This window comes from Papaver somniferum, chromosome 3 (genome assembly GCF_003573695.1).
Source record: "Papaver somniferum cultivar HN1 chromosome 3, ASM357369v1, whole genome shotgun sequence".
NCBI classification, from domain to species: domain Eukaryota; kingdom Viridiplantae; phylum Streptophyta; class Magnoliopsida; order Ranunculales; family Papaveraceae; genus Papaver; species Papaver somniferum.
This window is the reverse complement of record NC_039360.1, coordinates 159788881-159796837: the sequence shown is the minus strand read 5'-3', so window position 1 is coordinate 159796837 and position 7957 is coordinate 159788881. Positions and strand designations below refer to the sequence as shown.

The 7957-nt window shown below is 33.8% G+C and overlaps 1 long non-coding RNA gene across 1 annotated transcript; it reads right to left on the bottom strand.

The window, feature by feature from the left end:
• Window positions 1-4385: 4385 nt before the first annotated feature.
• On the bottom strand, window positions 4386-7066 carry LOC113361764. Its single transcript, XR_003365315.1, has 3 exons — window positions 6746-7066; window positions 5191-5378; window positions 4386-5108 (listed from the first exon to the last, which is right to left on the bottom strand). It is a non-coding gene; the product is annotated as an uncharacterized LOC113361764 (long non-coding RNA).
• Window positions 7067-7957: the final 891 nt, after the last annotated feature.

The following is a 7957-nucleotide window of genomic DNA, read 5'->3' as shown; positions in this document are numbered from 1 at the left end:
TTAAATTTACGCCCGACTATATTAGGATTTGGGATTTGGTCGCGAAATATGGTCTGGGTTTTAATCGTGGGCTGGGTTTTGATCTTTACTCCGTCCCGCTGCGTTAGAAAATCAACCCAAATTTTTAGTCTTCCTCGCCCATTGTGGATGCTCTAAGTAAATAAAAACGAGAGCGTTTTTTTAATGAGTTGCTAATAATTGGTACGATCTTTAACATTTTCCTGCACCACCTAAACATCCCTTTTATTCAACTTCATCCACACTGTTCTCCTTCTTATATTGGACATGTGGGTAACTACAAGGTGTTAAATATAGCCTTATCCAACGAGACACACTTTACAGTTTTGTAGCTATTTAATGATATTGCCTCGCCTAATTTTTGTTGCTAATTAATGATGTTACCTAATTTTTGTTGTTAATTAATAAGGGTTAAGTTTTAGATTTTTCCTAAAATGTTCCTCCATTAATTTGTTAGCTTTTATTGTCAGCCTTAAAGATTTTCCAGAGGTTATTATGCCATTTCGATAAGCCATTTGCTACTGTTTTCATTTCTAGTTTGCAAGTGTTCATCATTGTTCGATTTTGAATATGTGACGGTGCATGTATCAAAGGTTATGAAGTTTCATTGGATATGCATTGCCAGTCTAATGATGACGATCTAGGTCTGCGTTCGCTCCATAAAGGTGAGGAATGGCACTGGGAATTTATGCAATCATTTATTGGCAATACATTTCTGGTGTGATTTTCATTGGTACGACAATCGGGATCCTCGTTGGTATGAAGGTACCTTTGAGGTTTACCATGGAAATGCATGGGCAGACAAATACCATAAAAGATGCCGAAATCACTGCGATTATTCTGTTCGTCGAGATGGACTTTATCTGTTTAACGTTGATAAATATGAGTGGGAGAGAAGAGGTACTTGGCATTGATGCATTGCAGCATGATTCTATTGATAAAATCATCTAAATGTTTCTTATTTCTTGGTAGCTGATAGTAATATGTTTGTCTGGATGATGAAAATAATATATACTATGAATGTTAATTGTTCTTGAAATTGAAATTTGAAATTTGGAGTTGGCACTAGATTTGATCTTTTTTAGATTGGCTAATGAGTCCTATGGCTCAAATTTTTCAAGGCTCAATCTCTGTGCCCCTATAGGAACAAATCAAAGAAAAGAAAAAGGTCGTCATGAAGGAAAGAGAAATGCGACTGGTAGTTACTTCCGAAAGAAATCTCATTTCAAGGATCATTGAATCCATCAAATAATTTCTACCCTAACTTTGGATAGTTTCAGATATCGTGATCTTATGGAACAAAAACGTCACCTTAAAAGGTTACTCCATCAGTCCCCAATATATAGGTGGAGTAGTGGGTTTCTCTTAGAATAAAATCTTTTTTTTTGGTTTCATACATATCCATCATTTTCATGTGTTTATCCTTTGTTCAGTTTCCAACATTAGAAACATTAACGTAATTGTGGTGATAACAACATGTAATAAATAAAGATAATATATGAAAAAACCCATCTTGGAACTGAAACTCCGCCTATTTAATAGGACTACAAATTTCAAACTCCGTCTATATAATAGGACGAAAGGAGTAACTTTTTTTGTCAGTTATTTATAAAACAACCAATGGTTGCACACGGGCTTTCGCGGATGACAATATGCCAATTTAGACTTGGTAAGTCTCGTCGCCCTAGACGGTTCTTTCATTTGTGGTGGGGATACCAATTAGGCCGTTTCCCACGGGGATAACAAATTTCTTCATTTTCCATGGCGGTGGCCTGACAAACTAGCCACCCCATGATGGTAAAACTTTGTAGCGGTAAACATGCTATCGAGCGCCCAAGTTGACATCGTCAATCATAGACTCCTGATCGCTGGCGTGGAGATTCTACCACTCGATCATGATATTGTCGTTAACGAATATTTTCACCCTATTCAATCCTACATAATATGCCCCCTACTCCATCAATTTATTCGCATATATTTTTACATAAATTTTGCATGCACTATTTACCTATTTCTTTTAACTTAATCCTCAATTTTCTTACATATAATTTCATAATGAATTCATTACTTGTTCTGATGAATAGATGTGAATTCATATGTATTTGTTTTAATCACAGTAAAAAAGCATGTTCAGATATTGTAACAACTTGATGATGCGGCATATGAAGATATAGAAACTAACCACCACTATGGTGCTCACACATTCAGGCAACATATATAGAGCTTAATATCCAAACGAAGTATTCACAAGTAGGTATACGTATCGAGGGAGGGATGAATTTTACCATAAGGTAATATATATAGAACTACAATGTCGATTCTGCATGTCCTATTGCTTGATGATAAAGTTTATTGACGATGTTTTCCGGGTCGAACCTAAATTTAATTATCTCCTCGAAGCATTGATTATTAGCGTTATAATCCTGAACAAAAGGTTACTGCGGTCGCAAGGATTATAGGTTATGGGAGACCTACGGAATCGAACTATTAGTACCTTTTTATGGACAAAAAAAAATCTTTCATTGTTCTGCGAAGCACTGATAAATCATTTTGGTCCAACATATTTACCAAAACCAACCAAGGAAGATGCATGTTAGAGAAATATTAAAGGAAAAATAGGATTGTGGATCTCGAGAATGCTAAGTAACAGCCTTGATTGTATGCAGATTGTATGCATTGAATTGGTATGGATGGGCGGATGCCCTACCTATTGGTACGGTAAATGTAATGGCTATTACCCAAAACCAGGATAGAGGATCACTTTGGTCCAATGATTTCTGGCAATAAAAAAACAGGTTAAAAAATTTATAGTTTTAGTTCTGATTGTAAGTCTAGCTATAAAGACTTAAGGGTCAAACCTATGATGAAATTGTTGTGCGATCTCGATCAGAATGACGAAGATGAAAAAAAAGAATTTTGAATACGAAACTCATGTTCAAATTTAAAGGACTATTCACTACCCATAAGAGATTTTAATACGATTGAATGTGGTTTTATAATTAAGTAAAACTTATTAAATTAAGTAGAATGAAGAAATATTTCAAAATTCAAACGAAATACATCAATTATCCAATTAAGAGGTTCTGTTTCATAGAGAGTGCATCATCATCACCAACGGGGTTGTCAAATATCGATTGTTGTTCCATCTCTCTTTGTAACTTATCAAAAGCAAGTTTCCATACATGTTTTTGGTTGTTTTTCTTTGTTTTTGTGTCCTCGTTAAGAATCTTATGCTTGTCATAGTCATGGACAAATTTGTCTTGAGAAAAACTTTTTTTCTTCTCTTTATTCTAAATTTTCGGTCAACCGCCTTTTGAAATTAAACTTCTTATCCTGCTCATTTTTGAGCTAATTTTCTCGAGTGTTGTCCCGTTTCTCCCTAGAAATTTTCTCTTATTGGCATTACTAGGGTATGACTCGTGCCGTAACGGCACGGGTTTTGGATCATTAATGTTGTTCGTTGTTAGAATGTGGACTTGCTAGCTTATTCGGTGTTTTATCAACAATTTCTTATATAATCATAATCAAGGAATTTTTTTTTTTACCGGTGGTATCGGTAAATATGGTTTACACCCTTATTTAGTTTAAGATTTATCTAAATATATACAATAAACTACCACAAATTTTTATGCCGCTGCATATTACTTTTATAAATCTAAATTGGCGTGGTTCTCGTTATAACGAAGAAGGCGGAAATTAAAATTGTTACCTTTGAAAATTAAAAGCGAAGGAAAATGTATCATAATGAATAACTAAGTGAGCCAAAACGCGTTAACCATTGTGAAACTTTTGAGCATAAGAGCATTTCAGCCTCATGTCAAGAAAATATGTTTCCTCCCCTAAGCCAGATCGTTATAGATCATCTCTCTGCAAACTTAAATTACTTCTTTGTCAAATTTTCTTTTTCACCCGACAACATTTCATCATTTTTATTTTAAAAAATGAAAGAAATTTCAAAACATTCGATTGATATTAAGGGAGTTTGGAGTTTGAAATTTCACTTAGAAAAAACCGGTTTAAATTATATCAAACACCATGTAGGAAAATGGGTAATATGTTGGGTGCGGATTGACCCATCACTAAACCCGCGTTTTAGCTGAAGGTATTGTTTCAGTCGATTGTTTCAGTCGAGGTGACTTACTATTTTCTTTTCAAGATACTATTTAACAACTGCATTATTATTTTATTTTTGAAAATATTATTTTAAAAAAGCAACAGAAACACTAATGTTTTTTGTTTTCTGTAAAGAATCGATCTAAAAAATAAATAATTTCCAACAAATTCAGTTTGAGGTTTTGGGATACATCTAATTTTCTATTTAAGGTGCACACCTTGTAAGACTATTTTTTAACACAAAATATAGCACTCCGAAAAAACTGTCTAGATTTGGAGAAAATAAAAATAGCAAATGCAACACTGCAAATATTTAAGAACCATATCCAAGGCATTATATTTAAACCTTAACCGTGGATAAATTGTACTGATTGGGAAACAAACTAAGAAGACTTCTCGAACATTACACATATACAAAGAGCCAAGGATTTACAAACAGTATAACTACAGCTGACATTGATATCCCAATCATCTCCCCTTCAAACTGATCTGATACGTTTGTCGAGGTGCCAACTTCTAGGTTCATGTCCTGCTCAAAGTGTATAACTGGGTTAGATTCTTGTGAAATCCCATTTAATACGATAGGTTTGTCATCCTTTATATACAGTAACTCTAAAGAATAATTTTGCATTTCAATAAAACTCTTTACTTTGACCAGAGTTTCGTATTGATGTTCAAGAAAGTAACACCTTGATGTAGATTTTCATCTGCATTTCTTTTTACAAAAATTCTTGGTGAACCGTGTGAATAAAACCACGCGGAAACCGCTAGACACAACAAACCCAAAAAATGGGACCCCTTCTGTCCTCCGCGGGGCTCACCGGGACCACACAAAAAAAATTGTGAGACATAAAGTGAGATATTGTTTTGGTGTAGTCCAGTTTCTCAGTCTGTTTAGAATCATCCTTCTTTTTAAGTGCTTTACAGACGACCCTCACTGGATGGTACCCATTACTTGACCCCATGCAATTCATCGCCTGCATTCGATTTAGCATTAGCTTTAAAAAGAGACAACAAATGAAAGGGTTACAAAAAGGGTACACAATATAAGTTTCTTACATTTTCGCGACTAACAACGCATCTAAACTGATAACCTTAGTACACTTCCAGTCAATTTCATACCACTTACGGGTGATCCAACCGGGATCTGGCATGGATTCCGTTCGTCAATTTCATGAATTCGGTTGATATTTTAAGCATCATCCAGACCTTGGACATATTCCAATATCACACCAAACAATGCGAACCTTCATAACACAATATCGGAGTTCCCATGAGTTAAATCTGGGGAGAAACAGTCTATATTGCTTCCACAAACAAAGAATAAGAATAAACAATCATATCTTGGTCCATCCCATTATTAAGTATCCAGTCGGAATATTATTATTTCTGCCAATATATTCTTTTCTATATTTAAATGCTCATTAATAAAACCAAAGAATAATTTGGAACTTCAAGCAGCAGAGTCAAAACCAACTCAAGGAAACATACCTTACATCTTATATAAGTAGTCACTACCCATGCCTAAGCTTCTAGTATCACCAATTAGGCTCGTTAAATGAAAAATTATAAATCAAATCCATATTTTAGTGCCAAAAAAAAGATGATTAGCAATGAAATCACAATTTCAAACAGGTGTAATAGAAAATAATTATAATTAAACAGGTGTAAAGGATCACGAGTGATCATAGACACAAAAACCATGGATGTTGTAGGCAATCAGTATTTATCAAACACAGACACCGGATTATGGATAATAAAATTCCTAGTGTATCGACAATCCTAACATTGCACAATATAAATTCCGTAAGGAATGACATTTTCCAATCTCCAACTTTTTTTGACAGACAAATTTACAAATTATCGCTAGTGGTTTTATTTGACCTGACATTAAATTTGACAAACAACTCCATGGGCATGTGCCTGCAAACAATATCTTTCGATTAGCGCAAAAAGCCAATAGCACGAAGAAAATATAGCAAGTGCCAGAGATGCTTATCCATTAAGTTCTGCAAAACAGATCATCGATTTCCCAGGATGTATGTTCCGATTGGACAATAATGATCGTATGAGTAAGAACTTTTGCTTGATAGCGCGTGCAAACTAATAGCGGGTCACTGTGTATAATCCAAAACTAACAACTGGTCACTGTGACGACGGATACAGAAACACAACCCACTTAAGTAGCAATAGATTTCTTAATATATTAATTCCGTTTAGATGTTCGTTTTCATCATTGGGCTTAGACATTATTCAAATTTGGTGAAAGTATTATTCAAACCAAAAGGTAAAATAGCGAAAATAAGAAAAAATATTAGCCACAGGCACATTGTACTATCCATTGAAACCAAAACTGAAAGGGATTTTTTGTTAAATATATCTAGCAATTTTGAGGTAAAAAAAAGGTGAAAAATCTACAAAATCCTATAAACCTATAAGACCTTCTTATTTGGTAGATTAAGAAATTCCAACAACACCCTAAAAAACAAAATTCATAATGGATGAATAAAAAAACGATCCAACTATGAAATATAAATATAAAGTACATACCGTTCATTTTATTAGATCCATTCAAGAGAAGGAAACATATTAAGGAGGGGACTGTAATGTGTACCTGAAATTATGAGAACTTGTATTGCTCCAAATCTTTCCTTCTATAACTCAACAAATTTTCCCTTTTGAAAAGTGAGGAATTCTCTGTCTATCAAAGGAGAAAATTATCAAAACAGTTAGAAATCCGAAAAATGCAAAACAAAATTCAAATAACCTAATACAGTTTGAGTGTAGAATCACAAAAACAAATCTTGGAGCATATATTACTGAAATATGCGCATCACCATAAATAAGGGAAAAAATCAAGATTTATTTTTTCCCAATCAACCAAAATTACCAGGGATTATAGATTTGTATGATGGGTAAGCCTTTGGCTGGTCATTTTTCCTATGAACTAAAATTAAAATTTACATAAATTACTTTCATTGGTATGATTATTGCTGGAAGGAAAAGAGGAAACATCTTTGACTTTGTTAACATTGAATGACCGAAAACGTTACAACTCGGATAAATGTTACTATTCATAGTTCAGAAATTAAAATCCCAAAACGTGACGAAATCTGGACCGCTCTTTATATATCCGAAGTGTAGTTTTTGGTACACATGGAAAAACACACCTTTTATTGGATAGTGTTAAATCTGGATCTTTCTTTATATATCCAAACTATAAATAACCGTCGATTGGTAAAAATACCATTGTCCCTTATAATATTGTTATTGAAATATGTTGGAATTTGGGTTTGCGGTGATACCTGGTGAAGAAATAAGATTTTGTGGACTTGGTGAAAATGGTGAAGAATTTGGTGTTGTAAAAGAAGAAGTATATGGTGATCTGTAAGGTACTTACTAATTATTTTAACAACTCTGGATTATATTTGACCAACACTTTCGAAATATGGACTTTCAAATGCAAATTTTTTTCCATTATTGTGCTGCCAAGTGGTATAACGCTTTCCTTCCATATTAGCATCAACATTACCACTTTCCCGGTTTCGAGTGACTCGCATTACCACAATAACATTTAAGGAAACTTTCCTGTTGATTACAACGAAGCGATCTGACAACCCATTTGTATCGTGATTATTTATGTTCATGATATGTTCTTCGTATTTCCGAAATACGTTTTTCCACATGGTGTTACTTTATTGGTGTGTACTATTGATACAATCTTGGAAAAAATAATTCCGACAGATACATTCGACTTCGGCGATAATAAATTTTGATCCCCTAACATTATTACTTTTGATATATTAAAATTGAGATTGAATATGAG